At 36.1% G+C, this 20,332-nt stretch overlaps 1 protein-coding gene and 1 pseudogene across 1 annotated transcript in view; one reads left to right on the top strand and one right to left on the bottom strand.

Moving 5' to 3' along the window:
* ULK4 (unc-51 like kinase 4) overlaps nucleotides 1–20,332 on the bottom strand; it is a 665,001-nt gene that overhangs the window by 586,777 nt on the left and 57,892 nt on the right. The gene's annotated exons all lie outside the window — the stretch shown is intronic.
* On the top strand, nucleotides 1,386–19,689 carry LOC126020816 (STEAP family member 1B-like; annotated as a pseudogene).

The following is a 20,332-nucleotide window of genomic DNA, read 5'->3' on the forward strand; positions in this document are numbered from 1 at the left end:
AAAAGGCAAACAGACCACAAAATTTACGTTCCATTTTTAAGAACTAGTCTCCAAATCCTTTTCAAAATATGGACATTAATCCTATAATATAAAGTTCTATATAGAGTTCTTTACTCTCCCAGATAAAGGTAAAAAAACAATCAATACATCAGACTTACTCTTCAAGCCCATGTTTCCCTTGAACATGTATCTCACTTGCTTGTATCGAAGTTTCTTTTCCACTTATTTTCACTCTGGAAAAGCCTGTTTTCTCTCTCAAACACATAATTCTTTCATTCTCTCCCCTCACATCTTTCCAAATAAATTTCAATAAAAAGTATCTTGCTTTATCAAAAAAATATATATCCAGCGGAGAGGCTGGAAATATGGCTCAAGTAGAAAGCACATCCTAGTAAGGTCTTGAGTTTAATTCCTTCTACTTCAGGCCCCCAAAGAGCATCATCTGAAATAGCCCTTATTAAAATAAATATATATGCGATGTACACACATGCATATATATATATACATATACACCAGGAAAAAAACACACATAATACAGGTCAGTTACCACACACTTTTACTCTATGATTCTCAGATCCCATAAGACAACTGTAGCTCTGTCTTTTATTCTGTGCCATGTTTAAGTGAAATCATAATAAAAACAATTTAAGTCAAAAAAAAAAAAAAAAGAAAAAGAAAAAGAAAAGAAATAGGAAACAGGCTGAGAGAGGTACTGCAACTTGTCCCAAGCAATCTAGTTTACTTGACCATCCAGATTCTGATACATTCTACCTAGCCAGATCTTTAAGTACATCCTAATAGGCCCACTTGTGGTTGGGGATGTAAGAGAATCTCATATGACATTGGGATTTCAAAGGATCCCTTAAAAAATTCTAAGCAAAAAAAAAAAAAAAAAAAAAAGAAATCTAAGCAGAAATATTATACCAAGTTTCAATATAAACCATTTGTAAATTCAGCAGCTAATTGTTTCTGATATTATAAATTATATTTCCTAAGAATCAGGCTTTAAAAAGTACACATATGAAGCATCAAAATCTATACAGCGAACCACAAGTTAATCAAGTACTGTTATGGTATGTATTAACCATAAGTGTTATTCCTCATACTGTGGTTATGTAAATGAATTATGTAAAGTGAAATTATTTCAGTGCTTATACAGTATAACCAGTTTATACAGAATGTCAGAACAGAAATTTTAAATATTGCATGGAAATACTACTCTAGAATTTTGTGACTCAGTGTGATGTACAAATAAGATTATTCCTTACCCTCTATTAGATACAAATTTAAAACCAGAAAAGCCTTAAAAAGTTCTCTAACAATTTATAATACTACAACATGCAAGATTGAGATCATTAACATTTTATAAACTGGAATATGGATCAATGGGAACTTCATGTAGGATACATTGTTATACAATAGTCACATCCTGAAGAAACATCTGTGGATGTTTTGTTTTTTAAAATATCTTTACTGAGTTATAATTTTCATGTAATAAACTGCATATACTTAAAATATATATTTAGACCCATTTAACATGATTATGCAATTGCAAAATCATCACCATAATTAAGACAGCAACTCCTTCAAGTATTTCCTCAAGTTCCCTTAGTAATCATCTCATCTGCCTTTCACTCCTTCTTTTCCTCCCCACACAGCCACCAATTTGCTTTCTGTTGTTGATTTTCATTTTCTAGAGCTCATATATATAGTATCCTATAATATGTACCCTTTGCTACCTTCTCTTAGCATAATGCAATTGTGACTTATCCATGTGGTAGTAATATTCTTTATTGTTTCTGAGAATACTCCCCTAGAGAGACATACCCAATTGTGTAAATTCCCTAACCCCTGCCCCACATTCAAGTTAATTGTCGAAGTAAAAACACTGAGGAAAAAGGAATCATATATACAGATTAGACTCTGCAGCAACTCAATTCTGTAAACAATCTTCCTTTTTCTTTTGTCTTTACTAAGCTACAGTATTACATTGAATCATCTAAAAATTAACAATATTCTGTTTAGAGCTGAGTTTACCAACCATAGAGAAGATGGGGGTGGCATAGGTTAAGTGGGGGACATTCTGGTGGAGGGCATGTTGTTGGAATATTGTACAGATGAAAATATATCATTAACAATAATATAAATCACAGTGAATTGTTTTAAATTTACAAACAAAACAAAAAATATTGTCATATCTTGGCCTACAAAAATAGCAATTTTTTAGCAGCACACCTAAACTAAAGAAATAGCTAAAGGAAGGTATCCTAAATAGAAAATAATAAAAGAAGCCTTGACTAGCAAGAAGCAAGTTCACACATTAAAAACATCAGTAAACAAAATAGGCATTCATTCTATGAAGAGTTCCTAAGCTATGTCTGATGGCTGAAGCAAGACATTAAAAAGTTTAATTTGGTGGCCAGAACGATAGCACAGTGGTACAGCTTTTTGCCTTGCATGCAGCCAACACAGGACTGAACCAGGTCCAATCCCATATGGTCCCGTGAGTCTGCCAGGAGCAAATATTCTGAGCACATAGCCAGGAGTAACTCCTGAGTGCTGCTGGGTATGGTCAAAAACAAAAACAAAAAAAGTTTAATGTTAAATGTGTTTAAAAATCATATTTAAAACAATTATATTAAATCAAGAACAATTAAAAGGCTGAGAGGCAGATTTTTTTTTTACTTAAACTGGTAAAATAATGGTATCAACATGCTGTAATAAATCTTGTAGAATATTAGAGCAGCTACAAAATATAAAAACATGTTTTTTAAAAGTCACTACAAAAATTAAAAATAATTTCACAAATAGTTCAGTCACTCCTGAAATTAAAAAAATGCAAATGAAAAACAGGACTGAGTGCTGAGTGGTGGTTGCACGTAGGACTTGGAGGTAGATCTCCCTGAGTGGTGGATGGCTGAAGCCATACTACTTTATAGACTCAGCGGAGAGTAAACAAAACATCACAAACCAAAAGCAGTGGGAAATGAAGCTTAGGAGAAATCTAGAAGATGATGATTTTTTGAATAAAGACTCGAGATTCCAGCATGCTGAAAAGACCCTGGTTTTAGCCATGCAACAGACAGCCCATTTTGATGAATATGATCGCCCCCTAGAGCTTCAACAGGAACAGGAGCTCTTTCCAATGTGGACCTTGCCACTTAAAATTGTGCTGTTGCGGCTTTTCTATCATTCATTTATACTCTATTGAGAGAGATTGTTCACCCTTTTGTAACATACCATCAACAATATTTTCATAGAATTCCAATCTTGGTCATCAGCAAAGCTTTGCCAATGGCTGGTTGGATAAGTGGATGTTAACAAGAAAGCAGTTTGGACTTCTCAGCTTCTTTTTTGCTGTGTTGCATGCAATTTATAGTTTGGCCTATCAAATGAGGCGATCCTACAGATACATGCTTCTAAACTGGGCATATAAACAGGTCCAACAAAATAAGGAAAATGCCTGGATTGAGGATGATGTTTGGAGAATGGAAATTTATGTATCTATAGGGATTATAGCACTTGCATTACTGGCTCTTTTAGCTGTGTTATCTATCCCATCTGTGAGCAATTCTTTGACATAAAGAGAATTTGACTGTATTCAGAGCAACATAGGACTCTTTATCCTTTTACTTGGCACAATAAACGCATTGATTTTTGCCTGAGATAAAAGGGTAGATGTGAAGCAATACATATGGTACACACTCCATCTTTTTTTTTGTGGGGGTGGGGGTGAATCACACTGGCGGCACCCAGGGGTTACTCCTGGCTCTACGCTAAGAATTCGCTCCTGGCAAGCTCAGGGGACCATATGGGATGCCGGGATTCAAACCACCATCCTTCTGCATGCAAGGCAAATGCCTTACCTCCATGCTCTCTCTCCGGCCCCCAACTCCATCTTTTATAAAAGCTGTTTTCCTTCCAACTGTTGTCCTGGTGTGTGAAGCCATACTGTCCCTGCCATACTTCATAAAGATTTTGAAGATCAGATGTGGTTGGGAAGATGTCAGCAAAATTAATAAAACTGAGATGTCTTCTCGCTTATAAAATTAGTTTAAATATTTTTGTTAAGTATTGATCAATTTTACCATAAATATGTCAATCTATTTCTTTAATAAAAGGATGTTTGGGATATAAATAATTTAAAAAAAACAGGACAAAGGAAGTTTACCATGACAAAGGGGATAGCTGGGTGGAGGGTAGGGAGAGATTGAGACAACAGTGGAGGGAAAAGATGCTCAGTTGTGGGGGGAGCCCTGGAATGTTTTATGCATGAAATCTTGCCATTATCAGTACTGTAAATCAAGGTGCCTAAAACAAATTAAAAGAACAAGAAGAAAAAAATGAAGTGATATACTTAAGAAACTTATTCACATATACTTGTTGGTGGTGATGTAAAATGAGTCACTTTGGAAAATACTTTGGCTGACCGTCAAAAAAACCACTAGGCATGCAACCAACAGGACTTAACAACTTTCTGGTTCTTGAGAAATAAACTCTCATCCCAAAACTCTTATATTAATATTAACAGCAGTTTTATTCATAATTATCACCTGGAAACAAGTCATATACCTTTCAAGAGATAAATGGTCAAATGAACACTGTTGTAAAATCACACCATGGAATATTTTTCAAAAATAAAATTAAAAAAATTAACTACACTGGGTAAGGTGGTTACCTCGCATAGAACCAACTCAGCTTTGATCTCCAGCACTACATAGAGTCTCTTAAATCCCTATGAAAGTGCTCTATCAGCTCCAAGTTAAGAGTAAGCCCTGAGCACCAACCGCCAGGTGTGGCCCAAAACCAAACCAAAAAAAGAAACAAACTATTGACCCATAAACAATTCAGATGAAGTCCCAGAGAATTAAGCTAAAAGAAAATGTCCAGACCGAAAGGTTACATATCCTTTGATTCCACTCACATGACATTTCCTAAATGGCCAAAGTATGTATATATATACATATATTTATATATAAGTATATGCTTATATATATGCTATATATACTTTTATATATTATATATACATATAATATATACTTATATATAAGTATATATACACATATAGTCAGATGGGAAAAACTTGAGGGATCCTTGGGAGGATGAGCTTGTTAAACTTCTTCCGGAGATTAGTGTAATAACATAGTTATCCTAAAATATGCAAAACTTTACCTTAATATTAAAAGAAATTATTCAATTTCTTAACTGTGTCAATGGTACAGTTGTGCTACTATAGTATTTTCCAAGATGTTATCAACTCAAGAATACCAAATACAGTCTTCACAGTATCTCTCTGCATAGGTCCTACAACCAATGTGAATGTACAATTAACACAAAATAAGAAAAGCAATTTTTTAAAGTCAATTTCATACTAAATTCAAACCCCAGATCCAAATTTCTGCTTCCCTATATTAGTGGCAGAGATTTATAGTATTTCTCCATTTCATAATCCACTGGCTTTTTGCAATAGTAACCACCACTGAAAACCTAAAATAATGCTAAAGATCATTAAAGACATAAAAGAAATTAAAGAAATAAAACTAACTGAACTGCCCCTAGCAAAATAGAAATGAATAGAGCTCCTTGTGTTGTAAACATATCAATATCATTTCATCTATGTCTGTGGTGCCACATCACAGTAATTAATTGGCAAAAGTTAACTTTTACAACATGTGACAATCACACAACTGATGTTTCCCTGCAATGCAATTTGTATAGATTTTTTACTGTTTATTTTCAGATTCTAAAGACACCAATATTAAAGAAGAAAAATTATTAAAATAAACATGAATGACAATTACTAAGGGCGATAACGAGCATGTGTTGACCTAAGTACAATGACATTTGAAAATGTCAATACTGGAAATCGAGCTCCCATACTATCCAGCTATACCACACCTAGGGATATACCCTAGGAACACAAAAATACAATACCAAAACCCTTTCCTTACACCTATATTCATTGCAGCACTATTTACCACAGCAAGACTGGAAACAACCAAGATGCCCTTCAACAGACGAATGGCTAAAGAAACTGTGGTACATATACACAATGGAATATTATGCATCTGTCAGGAGAGATGAAGTCATAAAATTTTCCTATACATGGATGTACATGGAATCTATTATGCTCAGTGAAATAAGTCAGAGAGAGAGAGAAAAACGCAGAATGGCCTCACTCATCTATGGTTTTAAGAAAAATGAAAGACATTCTTGCAATAATAATTTTCAGACACAAAAGAGAAAAGAGCTGGAAGTTCCAGCTCACCTCAGGAAGCTCACCACAAAGAGTGATGAGTTTAGTTAGAGAAATGACTACATTTTGAACTGTCCTAATAATGAGAATGTATGAGGGAAATGGAAAGCCTGTTTAGAAGACAGGCGGGGGTCGGGTGGGGAGGAGGAAGATATGGGACATTGGTGATGGGAACGTTGCACTGGTGATGGGTGGGTGTTCTTTACATGACTGAAACCCAAACACAATCATGTATGTAATCAAGGTTTTTAAATAAATATATATATATATATATAAAAAGAAAATGTCAATACTAAACAAAATTAAAATGCTAAAATAAGATTGTTCAGTTCTTCAGACCCAGAAACTCAAGCAATATGTAGGTATTGACCTTATTCATGTTTTCCTAGTAGAAAAATTCACCTGTTTCTACCATTAAAATTAAAAGAGAGAAGAGTCAAAGAGATAGCACAGCAGCAGGGCATTTGCCTTGCAAGCAGCTGATCCAGGATGGACGGTGGTTCAAATCCCAGCATCTCATATGGTCCCCGAGCCTGCCAGGAGTGATTTCTGAATGCAGAGCCAAGAGTAACCCCTGAACGCTGCTGGGTGTCACCCTCCCAAAATATAAATAAAAATAAATTAATTAAATTAAATTTAATTAAAATAAAATTTCCATCATCTGGGATCTCTATAGTCACAACGGACCTCATATGTGATGCCAGAAACAATGCAACTAGATTGTGGAAAGTCCCAGTGAGCATCACAGTTAAAATATGTCAGCACCGGGGCCGGGCGGTGGCGCTGGAGGTAAGGTGCCTGCCTTGCCTGCGCTAGCCTAGGACGGACCGCGGTTCGATCCCCCGGCGTCCCATATGGTCCCCCAAGCCAGGAGCGACTTCTGAGCGCATAGCCAGGAGTAACCCCTGAGCGTCACCGGGTGTGGCCCAAAAAACAAACAAACAAAAAAAGACACACACAAAAAAAAATGTCAGCACCAAGGCCAGGAATCTGACCCCTGGTGAGCACGTTTGTGTATGTTTATGCATGTGTGTACCACAACTAACGTGTATAACTCCCAATCATTGCAATGACAACAAAGAGATGAGCATAAAGAGCAAGAAAAAATTTAAAAGTAAAGAAAGAATTATATCATTGGTCAAGCAAACAGGCATGAAATCTAAGTTTTACACTGGGTATAGCTACAATCATGTTTGTAATCACAGTATTAAGTAAAGATATTATTTAAAAAAATAAGAAAAGAATACATGATGAACATGATGATTAAAAAAAAAAGAAAAAGATGGTAAAATCTTTTGAAGAGACTAAGATTTTGTCACATATTTCCTAACTGAAAATATCCCTACATAGCTGTCTGGAAACATCTCTTAGTGACATCTAAAAATTGCCTTCTGGGCACATAACCCTTAATCTCTAACTTTCTGCATGTTGACAGAGAAACTATATTCATACTGGCATCTGTAATTGGATATATATATACATATATGTATGTTAGTGTATATATATTATATATATGTACATAAAGAATTCAAGTTACTCCCACTGCTCATTAAACAGACATTTAGAGGCTGAGGGGATTCGAAAGACTAGACTACAAACTTTACAAGCTCAGGGTTAAAGACCCAGCACTGCATGTCCTTTACCCTCCCCACCCACCCACAGCACTGCCACGAGTAGCCTCAAGCAATACTTTGGTTGTGATTCAACACACAAAAATAAAAAAAATTTTAAAAAGCTGTCATTTAAATACTATAATAAAAGTTAGGCACAAAGAACACTGCTTCAATCCTGCAAATTAAAACTAGCTACATAAAACTAATATTATTTACTTCTGCTACACTAATAGCTATCTCTTCAACTCTCCTCAAATCTTAGACATAGAAGTCTCATTTTAAATTGCATTTTTCTGCTTCAGGAATCAACTCTGATTAGTAGTGTTTTTGTGCAATTCTTTCCATCACCCATTCTCTTTCCTTGTTATTTTCATCTAATAGTTTTCTATTAGATCTATTAAATGTGATGCTTTGCTAGGTTCCTGAGGATTACTAAGTTACATCCCACTGAAATATAGATAAGCATCATGACTGCTACTCTAAAAATATTATAACAAATATTCAGTGTCCAGGTAAGTGAGCATAAAAATTAGAGTAGAAAATATACACTGAAAGTTGCTCTACAACATGTCATGTAAGAAATTAAATGAATTCTATCATTATAGTAAATTAAGAAGGCCATTTAAGAATTCTTTGATGTGAAAGGTTTCGTTTATTTGCAAAGGTGATTCCAATATGATAATGCCCCAAAGGAGAAACAATTCAGGATGGTAACAGAAGACAGCTCCTTCATGCTACACAGAGAAAAAACATCAGCTCTAGACAACTTGTCATTGCTGTCCAATAAGTAACAGAAAAAGAAATTTGCATAAGGTAAGGGAATACCTGGGTATAGGGGCCAGAGAGATAGCACAATTGTAGTGCATTTGCACAATCAATCAATAAAGTTTAAAAAAAATGGAAGCACCAGGGGTAAATCCAAAGCAGCTAATGATTGTGGGGAATAAAAGGGAGGCTAAATAAACAGCCTCCATCTTGATGCCAGAAAGGAAACACAGTGTTGGTGTCAGATGCCCTCTTCTTTAGATGTGATAAATCCCTCAATGCTTGGTTCGAATCCCGGTGTCCCATATGGTCTCCCGTGCCTGCCAGGAGCTATTTCTGAGCAGACAGCCAGAAGTAACCCCTGAGCAACGCCGGGTGTGGCCCAAAAATCAAAAAACAAAAAAAAAAATCCCTCAATGTATAAACTACAGAGGTGGGTTGGAGATGTACAAAGGATATGCACTTCAAGAAATCATCTGCCTTGTATGTGACTGACACTGGTTCAATTCCTGGCACCACATCTGGTCCTCTGAGCCCCAACAGGAATGAATTCTAAGAGCAATCAGGAGTAAGCTCTGAGCACTGCTTAGTGTAGCCTTATATATTTTAAAAAAATCATTATCTCCTGTTGGAGAGCTAGTACAGTGGATAAAAAGGTAATTGCTTGCCTTGCAGACAGCCAACCAAAGTTCAGTTCCCAGCACCATATACATTCACTGCATCAGAAAAGCCAGGAGTGACCTTTGAGAAATGAAAGAAGCACAGGAAATGGTCCAAAAATAAAGAAATAAAAATTCTTCCTGACTACAGCACTTTGGCTTGTGCTCTGTATTGGGCTGTAACAAATACTCATCAACACAAGACACCATATTAACTGATTCCTCTGAAGAGTCAAATTTAAACAATCCTTTATTCAAAGAAGAGAAGTCACTTTCTCGGAATTCTGGTGGAAATTTCGACTCTCTAGGCTTCCCAGGACCATGCCAAGTAGCAAACAGAACCTTGTTTCTTCTTTTAATAGAATCGGCAGGTTTTTACTACATGAAAAAATTTCAGGAGTCTAGCTTAACATCTGTGTACAGGATTGTGTACAAGATTCCTCAAACTCACTAACAATGTTCCATGAATCCATCATAATGTGCCTCAACCCAGTCCTCTCAACTACATTTTCTCCAGAAGCCTCCAGAGTTTTCACCAAGTCTAGGGGAAATATGTGGGCAAATGTCTTCTTGAACAAACTCAAAATGCATTTGAGGTGAGGTAAATCTGGTGTTTTATCAAGATTAACACCATCAACAACAACAACCCAGATTTATAAAGGCACTGGGCTAGAATCTTTCATTATATCGCTCTACCTTTTCCATTGTATACTGACCCCTTCTCACTCTTCCTGCTCATGAAGGAACTCAGCTCCTTGGCTCATTAACCCACTTCTCTCCTATACCTTTGTCCTCACCTTAACAATGGTGAAGGCAACTGTGAAAGGTTTGGGGACACCCTGAGCAGACAGTTCCTTAACAGCATCACCTAGATCTAGACTTTTCCTCCTTCTCAACTCACAACTCACACTCAGTTACACTGGACCCTTGGGTGTTTAAATAATGTCCTCAGATGACTTCAAGATGCATGATTCCAAGTCCTTCAGTAAAGTTGAACTCAGTGAGACCATCCAAACCAGTAAATTTACACTTTTCACAGTTCTTTATTAACTGCCCTATTGAAATTTGAGTTTGGAGCCCAACACTTAAAACTATACACTAAGGTCTCAAACAAGAGGGTTTTAAGGGGCCACTCTCTCCTGCCACTTGGCTCCACCCTTTCCCTTTCTTCCAGATAACTTCATACAACCATACAACAACAGAATGACCTGCCTTTATGTTAAATTCCTTATCAAAAATTTCTTTTCAGTATACCCTCTTCCCTTTTCTTAATGAGTCACCTTTCATATTCTAAGAAGACAGCTTCTATCTTCTCCTCTATCTCAAATCTCCTAGGTGTTCATTCTTCTCTTATTTGGAGGTGGAAATTGGGGGGTCACACCCAGCAGCACCCAGGGGTTACTCCTGCTCTGTGCTCAGAAATTACTCCTGGCAGGCACGGGGGACCACATGGGATTCAAACCACTGTCCTTTTGCATGCAAGGCAAATGCCCTACCTCAATGCTATCTCTCCAGCCATGTTTCTTTTTGTGGTAACAAAGGTGATCCCCATTGTATAGTTATTATTTCTCATCTTTACTAAAAAAACACCCCCTTCACTAATATCCAAAATATACAAGACACTGACAGAAATTTACAAGAAAAAAACATCTAATCCCATAAAAAAAATGGGGAGAAGAAATGAACAGACAATTTGACAAAAAAGAAATACAAATAGCCAAAAAGCACATGAAAAAATGCTCCACATCACTAATCATCAAGAAGATGCAAATCAAAACAACCATGAGGTATCATCTCACACCACAGAGATTGGCACACATCACAAAGAATGAGAACAAGCAGTGTTGACAGGGATGTGGAGAGAAAGGAATTCTTATTCACTGCTGGTGGGAATGCCGTCTAGTCCATCCTTTATGGAAAGTGATATGGAGATTCCTCCAAACTGGAAATTGAGCTCCCATACAATCCAGCTATACCACACCTAGGGATATACCCTAGGAACACAAAAATACAATACAAAAATCCCTTCCTTACACCTATATTCATTGCAGCACTATTTACCATAGCCAGACTCTGGAAACAACCAAGATGCCCTTCAACAGATGAATGGCTAAAGAAACTGTGATACATATATACAATGGAATATTATGCAGCTGTCAGGAGAGACGAAGTCATGAAAATTTTTATACATGGATGTACATAAAATCTAGTATGCTGAGTGAAATAAGTCAGAGGGAGAGAGACACAGAATAGTCTCACTCATCTATGGGTTTTAAGTAAAATGAAATACATTCTTGCAATAATTTTCAGAGACAAAAGAGAGGAGGGCTGGAAGTTCTAGCTCACTACATGAAGCTCACCATAAAGAGTGATGAGTGCAGTTAGAGAAATAACTACATTGAGAATATCATAACAATGTGAATGAATGAGGGAAGTAGAAAGCCTGTCTAGAGTACGGGTGCGGGTGGACTGGGGAGGAGGGAGATTCAGGACACTGGTGTTGGGAATGTTGCACTGGTGATGAGGGGTGTCCTTTACATGACTGAAACCCAACCACAATCATGTTTGTGATCAAGGTGTTTAAATAAAAATATTAATAAAAAAGAAAATTAAAAAATACCCCCTTCATCTACTTTTATTAATGATTTCTTCCTGTCATAATAAATTATGTCTCCCTTCTCTGACCTGAGGTCAGTTACCAAAGGTCATTCCAGCTACCTCCTTGGGGATCTTATATCTTCCGTTGGTAGCTCTCTGGCTCTGTCTTCAATGCCTCCCTAGATTAATCTTTCCCATTAGCATTTAAATATATCATACTCAGAGCCAAGCTTCTAATCTACACATATATTAACCACTTGCTTACCTATGGCACTTTATATAATCACTCCAACCTGGCTTCTATCTCATATAAGAAGCTCTTTATGAGTCACTTTCATCTTGCCAAATTCAATAGAAATTTTTCCTTCAATCTTAACTCTCATAAGCAACAGAAAAAAATGACCACTTTTTCCTTTGCAGTATACAGTCCTCTTCCTCACCACTAAGGCAGCTCTCTTTAGTTTCTTCTGCACTATTCTTACTCGATCTCCTTTATGTTTCCTCTTTCTCTGTTTAATAGCCCTTGTCCATCATAAAGCTCTATGGCACAGGGACAGTACACATTTTACTCATCATTATGTCTGTAGTATCTATCTCCCTAGTTGGCTCAAAGACACACTCATTGAATTTGTAGTAGACTAGATGCAAGAATTAAATGTCCATCTATATATAACACCCAAACAAAATTAACTTAAAACAAATACCTAGGGGCTGGAGCAGTGGCGCAAGCAGTAAGGTGTCTTACAGTTCTATCCCCAGCATCCTCATATGGTCCCCCAAGCCAGGAGGAATTTCTGAGCGCATAGCCAAGAGTAACCCCTGAGCATCACCAGGTATGCCCCCCAAAAAAGAAACAAAAACAAAAAATCATATCTAACATAAAACCCAAAGCAGCAAGTATTTCATAAACTCTTTGTAACCTTAGGTTAAGCTTTTTCTTTTTGAGAAAAAAAAAGCATGAAAAAGAAAAAGTTGATGAATTGAACTTGATCTAAATGAAGAATTTATACTTTTAAATGATACTATAAAAGGAATAAAAACATTAGGCACAACTTGGGAGAAAATAATGAAAGAATATAGTTGATCAAGGACTTGTATTCATAATATATTAAAAGAAAATTATACTGAAAAAATGCTCTAAAAAAGGTTTTTCTACTAATGCTACTACTACTGACGTCACTGTTACAATGTTGCTTTCTACGTATAAATAAATAAATAAATAAAAACAGACATTTTTAGGTAAAGAGCTACAGGGTGATTGATGAATAGGTGACTGATGAAAAAATGGTAACACTTCACCCTCAGTAATTAAAAAGCAAACAATTGTAAGGAATCTTAGAGATGACAATCGACCTAATCCAGGTTGTTGTGTGTTTCTTATGAAAACATGCTTTCCCATTCCAAAGTGACTTGATTCTACGTAGTACAGTATAAAACCTCTCCCACATCATGCTTCACATGCCCATGTAACCAGTCAGTCGTATTATACCTTCTCACAGTTAAGTAAATTTGAAACTGAGTGAACACAAATATATATCAATCATAAACTATCATCATGTATTAATATATTTCACACTAATATTTTGAGTTATTGACTTGCTAAGAGGGATTGAATTCACCAATTAATTTAGAGCATTAGGGGAAATGGTTGGGGAGGCTTAGGCTTTAATAATGTATTGACAGATTTGGTTTTTCAAAAGTCTTCTGTCTTTTTCTATCAGATCCAGAAAACTGTGTTATTCAGGTGACTTGGCCATTTAAGTTGTTAAGTATGTGCCCATAAATTTATCCTTTTAGCTCTTTGTATGCTGGGTTTATACTGATGTCTCCTTTTAATTTCAGCTTAGGCAACTTGCCTTTTCTCCTTAGTTTCTTTTGATCAATCTGAGATTAAATATTTTAAAATTATAAAAGGATGAAGTACTGATTTTTACCTACTATTATTTTTCCAATCCATAGCCTATTTCTATTTTTTTAAATGATATTGTGTTGACTGCTCCTGTTTCTAGTATTTTGAATGGAGCTTAGAATGTTCTTAGTTTCTACTACAGTGGTTTGCAAAGTATAATCCCTAAATCAGCAAGAAAAAAAAACTGGAAACTTATTAGAAATTCAAATAATTATACTCCCTTCCAGAACTACTAAATGAGAAACTTTGGTGATAAGGTCCAACAAATTGCTTTTTAACAAACCTTCCAGGTAATTCTGATGAACATTATTAGAGTTTTCAGAACTGCTGTGTTAATGAGTATTTCAAGCTATTAATTATTTTTCCTCTTACTCCCACTTTAGCAACATCACACAAGCACTAATGTATTAGAGGGCCATCATCATTCAGTTTAAGATATTATCTAAACTATCTGGGAAGTTATTCATTGACACATGAATTACTTCAAAGTATTTTGCTTAATTTCTCAAAGCATTTTTAATCTCTTATTTTTATTTATTTATTTATTTTTATTTTTTTATTTTTTTTTTTTGATTTTTGGGCCACACCTGGCAGTGCTCAGGGGTTACTCCTGGCTGTCTGCTCAGAAATAGCTCCTGGCAGGCACGGGGGACCATATGGGACACCGGGATTCGAACCAACCACCTTTGATCCTGGATCGGCTGCTTGCAAGGCAAACGCCGCTGTGCTATCTCTCTGAGATCTCTTCTTGTTAGTGATCTCAAACTTAATCCCGTTCTGGTCAGAGAGTATATGCTAAATAATTCTCATTCTCATTGTAAGTTGCACTGCCAATAATATAGCATTAGTAAATATTCAGTATATATTTAAAATATATTTTACAATAAGTGAGATTAAATATTCTATAAATGACAAAGAGATCAATATTCTATAAATGACAAAGAGATCAATTTCATTCAAATCATCTCAGTCATCTTCATTTACAGTGACTTTGTTCTTGTTTAAAAATAAACCCAGTCAGGGAAAAAAAGAGAGATAGAGTACCCTAGCAGATTAACTTGCAAATGGCAATCTGTGTTCCTGGCATCAAAAATATTCCCCCTGAGCCTCTCGAGGAATAATCTCTGAATGTAACGCTTGTAGTAAACCCTGAGTGCCATCAGGTCTGGCCTGAAAACAAACAATAAAAAATTATAATAAAATAAAAACCTCAAAAATAAACCCAACAGAAATAATGATTTATTTATATCTTCTCTTAGGCCTATCAATTTCTACTTCATCCATTTTGAAATGCTCTTTGTAGACAAATACAAACTAAGAAATGCTAATCATTCCAAGTAGATAGAAACTTTTACTATAATATATACATCTTCAACCTAGTAATACCCACTAATGTCTACTTAGTTACTATTACAGCCACACAAACATTTTTGTGATAAATATATTGCTTTATGTTCAAATATATATCTGCTTGTTTATAATTAAAGACCAGGGAGACAGTTCAAGTGGTAGAACACACACACCTATCATACACAAGGCCCTGAGTTTAATCTTAAGCACTCCATCACCACCTTCCCTCCAACCCCCAGCAATGCTGGATATGATTCCAAAGGGCACTAGCAACCTCTGGATTTAAATAAAATGAGACAGAAGCAAGAGTTGGTAGAACAATCCTATGAATTTTTCAATATTAAAGAACATCAGAACATATCTTAAGAATTTCATTGAATATCAACCAAGAGACATAAAAAAGGACCAGGCTCCATCCTAGGATCAGCGCTAAGACCAAGACCACCAACCACAGAAGATGGATTAAAATGACAATGAGGGAACAGAATTTCTAGAACCACAAAGAAAGACTTCATCATAAGTTCCACTCTTTGACCTGTGCAGATACCGAAATCTCTAGATACAGAGGTCTGACTTTATCACCCAGGACGAAGCAGAAGTCTTCCATACACCACAAAAGCACCAAGGGGAGAGTAAATGAACCTGAAAGGAGTCTATAGTTAAGTCCATGACAATATACTTCAAGGGGGGAGAAACCCTGTATCTCTTAGGCCAAGGGAATTCCTTTTCGAATGACCCCAATATTTACTGTGCCTGTGCAGGAGAGGAAAAAAAAGGCAAAAAGCACAAAACATTTTTTATTTTATTATTTTTATATATATTTATTTATCTAGTATTTATCAATTTATCTGTTTTGGTGTGGTTATTGAAGTTGTCTCCATTTTTATTTATTTATTTTATTTTATTTTTCTTCTTTTCTCTTCTTCCTTTATGCACTAAGACATGTTTTTCATCTCAAGACCATGGCTTTTATGCAGTGCTTATCTTTATTGTTGGAGTGCTCACTGGATATTTTATTTGACACTTCTTTTTCATACTGTTGTGGTGTTTCACATTCTTTTTCCCCCTTCATCTCTCAAACCAAGGATGAGAGCCTCTAGAAGGACTCCTTCCATTTTCGGCGTATTTGACTTTTACCCCAGTGTATTACTTTTCTTTTCTTCAAACAAAACCACATAACTTGAACTATCTAGTCCCACCTCCCAATTAGAGGAAGAAATAAGGGAGGTACCAAGACCAAACAGGTGTAAGATCACTAAGTAGTAAGCTAGGCACAGAGGGGACCACTCATTCTAGCAGCCCCGGGGATGAGGAGGGAGGATATGGGAGGCAGGACAGGAACGGAGGTGGAAGGAGGACAATTCGGTGATGGAAATTCCCCTGATTTTATGTTAATATGTACCTAAAATATTATTGTCAATGATATGTAAGCTACAATGATTAAAATAAAAATTATATTAAAAATTATGAAAACCAGAACTAAAGAATAAATTTTGGGAAAATTGAAAGAAAACCACACGTTATATAGTAAGAACAAATCTATAAAATGATCCAGGCTCTCAATAATGTGAACAAAAATTTTAAGCATTGCAAAAAATTCAAATATTTCCAAATCTGATATAAATACTCTAAAAAAATAAAGAAGTAAAGATAAAGTGGGCAACTTATTGTCCAAACTAAAATCTTACCAAGAAATGTGAAATTCTTTTATGGTTTAATTGGTTTTTAAATTTGTCTCATTCTTATTTGGAGCCTCACCCATCAGTGTTTAAGGACTACTCATGGAATACAGATCCTAGGGTGCTCCCAGCAGTGTTTGGGTACTATACCATGGTGGAGATCAAACCAGAGTCCCTTCTATGTGAACCAGGTGCTCCAGTCCTTGCAATATCTCTCTGACCTGAATTATTAAAGTTATTCAGACCAAAGATAAATGAGCTTAGATAGAATCTTAGTGTATAAAAATACTAATCAAGTTGTAAATACATTGAGAAATACAAAATACATTTCTTCAATCCCCACCACCACCACCACCACCAATAAAACCACTTGTTTTCATTGTATTTGTGATGACGAAGGGTCACATAATTGACTATGATGCCCTGGAAGTTACACACTTTGTTGAGGTGCCAAGGATCACAGCAGATGTGAAGCAGGGCTAGGAATAATAATTATAATTCCATTCCTTTATATAGGTATGTCCTATATACTGCCTATACCTCTGAGCAAACTGTGGGCCCCTTAAAACACTTCAGTTAGCAAATTTTTAACATTTTTATTTAGACACCATAATTCATAACACTGTTAACTGAATTTCAGGCATACAATGCTCCAACTTCAAACACCACCAGCAATGTTGATATCTCTCCTACAAAGACCCAAATTTCCCTCCATTCCCTCTAACCCCATCTCTTTAGCAAACTTAATGTTTTGATTATTAAAGAGTAAGTCACACAGAATGCTTTTCCTTGACTTATTTACAGACTCACATAAGAAGGAACAAAAGCAGTACAAAAATCTCATACTCCCTCCAGCTTCCCAAAAAGGTAACAGATTATAAAACTAGTGCAGATCAAACCAAATCTTTGCCATGGATATAAATTGTATATTTAGTTCTATGTCATTGTCACATGTAAGCTTATATAATTATCATTGCAATCATAATTATTCCATTTCAACAAAAACCTTCCTCCAGTCACTTATCATCACACTCTCCCATTTTTCCACAATATCCCTAATCTCTAGCAATCTCTAGTATATACTCTAGCTCCTCAATGGTGAACCTATGGCACGCGAAGGCCTTGCAGCTGGCACGCTGGAAGGTCTGCAATTAAGATATGCAGTGCGGTGGGAGGCGAGTGTGCCAGTGTCTGCTTTGCAGCTCACCTGGCAACAGGGCCAGACTGGCCATTGGGAAGACCGGGCATTGTGCGGCAATTTGGGCACTCAGGCTCAAAAAGGTTAGCCAATGAGTCTGTAATTAAAAAAAAGAAAGCCAAGAATTTGAAATATAACAAAGATAGTCTCTTCACCAAATGGTGTTGGGACAAATTGGATAACCACATATAAGAAATTAAAGATTGATCCATATCTCACACCTTACACAAAAGTAAATTCAAAGTAGATTAAAGACCTTGAGATTAGACCCAAATCCATAAAGTTCATTGCGGAAAACATAGGCAGAACACTCCAAAACTTAGACCTCAAAGAAGTCTTTGATGATAAGGTTGCCAATGGCAAGAGCTATAGCATCAAACCAAAATAAATGGGACTACATCAAACTAAAAGGTTTCTGTAAGGCAAAACAACACAGCAAAACAAACAAAAACAAAACAAAACAAAAAAAAAAACATGGGCTAAAAGTAGAAGGGAGAATGGGAGAACTGAATGGGAGAAAAAATTTGCACTCAGCACATCAAATAAAGGTTTGCTATTTAGGATATACAAAAACTCACAAAGGTTAACGCGACAAAACCTGAAAACCTCATCAAAAAATGGGGAGAAGAAATGAACAGGCACTTCGGCACTTCTTTGAGGAAGACGAACAGATGACCAACAGACACATAACAATAATGTCCATCATCACTTATCATTAGGGAAATCTAAATCAAGATAAAAATGAAATATCATCTTACACCACTGAGGATGGCCCATATTAAAAATGGTGGAAACAATCACTGTTGGTGGGGATGTGATGAGAAAGAATTTCTGGGGGCTGGAGAGATAGCACAGAAGTAAGGCATTTGCCTAGCATCTGGCTGACCCAGGAGGGACCCGGTTTGATTCCTGGCATTCCATATGGGCCCCCAGCCTGCCAGGGGTGATTTCTGAGTACAGAGCCAGGAGTAACCCAAGAACTACTAAGTGTGGCAAAAAAAAACCAATCAATCAATCAATAAAGTTTAAAAAAAAAAGAGAGAGAAAAAGGAAATCTCTTCCATTGCTGGTGGGCATGCTGTCTGATCCAAACCCTATAGAAAACAGTATGGAGGGTTCTCACTAAACTCAAAATTGAGCTGCCATATGACCCAGCAATCCCCCTTTTCGGTATCTATTCCCAGGATATAATAATATTCATCCAAAAGAATGCATGCACATCACTATTCAATGAAGCACTCAGTATAGTATAGTAGCTAAGACTTGGAACCAACCTAGATGGCCAACAACAGACAAATGATTGTATACTTATACACAATGGAATACTGCATAGTAGTAAGAAATGATACAATCATGCAATTTGCAGCAACATGAATGGAACTAGAATATATTAAGTAAAATGAAGACAGAATAAATGCAAAATATCACTTATATGTGGTATTTAGAATAACTGCATCAAGAAACACAATGGTCTAATTGGTAATTGTCTCGAACACCATTGGCCTCATAGTTTAGCAAGAAGGGAAGAAACTAAGAGGAAGAGGAGAAACATAAAAGCTTATATTCTCTTCTCTACTTCAGAGATCTGCAGCAATGGACATAGCTGTTAAGATTGCAATGGACACAGCTATTCAATCAGCTGCTCTTTATAGATGTCTATAATAATATTATAATGCTTTTATCCAGAGGAAAATGTGCAGAATGTGTTTGAAAGCCATGAACTCCCACTACAGTGCTCACTGTAAGAATTTTTAGTGTCTTAATTTTATGTCTATAATAGCTCTTTAATGTTTTTGTTCACAGTGGTTTTAAGAGATGTAAGTTAATGGCATTAGTTTTGCATTGCAGTGCTATATTAGACTCAAAACACAATGCTCATTAAGATGCCTTGACAAATATATATTCATTTTCCATTTACTATGCCTGCTAATATGATCTAATGTTTATATCCACAAATAACTTTGAAATACATAACTGCATGCCATACTCTTGCTACAGTGCTCATTCATTGAGCAAGTTATTGCCATTTATTTTCAATTCAAGCTAGTTTATTATTATATCTAATGCCCATGATTTCAGTTTGCATTCAGGAAAGAAACCTGTATGCTCAAGACCCAATGAACGATACTTCATGGTGTAATCTCCTTTTACAGAGCTCATTACCATATTGCTTAGTATTCTATACTTGAACATTATGATTGTGGGGTCGAAGAGATAGCACGGTGGTAGGGTGTTTGCCTTTCACACAGGCAACCCAGGACAGATGGTGGTTCGAATCCCACTGGTCCTCAGAGCCTGCTAGTGA

This window comes from Suncus etruscus, chromosome 10, assembly GCF_024139225.1.
Source record: "Suncus etruscus isolate mSunEtr1 chromosome 10, mSunEtr1.pri.cur, whole genome shotgun sequence".
Classification (NCBI taxonomy): Eukaryota; Metazoa; Chordata; class Mammalia; order Eulipotyphla; family Soricidae; genus Suncus; species Suncus etruscus.